Consider the following 418-nt stretch of genomic DNA (forward strand, 5'->3'; position numbering starts at 1 on the left):
CCCTTTTTCTACATGGCGAGGCGAGGCAACGAAGTTTCTTAAATAGAAATAAAAACAATAACTAAAATGCTAAAGGCGAAAGGGGGGGAAAAGGCAAGAAACTGGGGATATCTGGCAGGACCCGTCCAGCCACTTAGCCTCGGCGGCATAGAGGGAAGCGGCCTTTACAAGCGGCCTCCCAATATCACTCGAAGCCTCCAAGACGCTGTGGTCTCCTAAGGCCCTCCAGTGGGCCATGAACCGCAGGCCGGGTGGTCTATCACGGCGCCCATCAAGGCAGGAGTGTCCGGAGGAGCCTTTCAGTGGCTATTCACGCGGCCCCCGGACACGACTCTGCCCTCGGAGGACGACCCTCGGCGCGACGCTGCCCTTTGGCCGCGCCGCTCTTCGACCCTCTCGCGGGCCTCGGGTACGGGGT

At 59.8% G+C, this 418-nt stretch overlaps 1 long non-coding RNA gene across 1 annotated transcript in view; it reads left to right on the plus strand.

Annotated features, from left to right (window-relative positions):
- LOC119593790 overlaps positions 1-418 on the plus strand; it is a 56,205-nt gene that overhangs the window by 5,791 nt on the left and 49,996 nt on the right. The window lies entirely within an intron of this gene.

The sequence above is a fragment of the Penaeus monodon genome, chromosome 32 (genome assembly GCF_015228065.2).
Source record: "Penaeus monodon isolate SGIC_2016 chromosome 32, NSTDA_Pmon_1, whole genome shotgun sequence".
Taxonomy (NCBI): Eukaryota; Metazoa; Arthropoda; class Malacostraca; order Decapoda; family Penaeidae; genus Penaeus; species Penaeus monodon.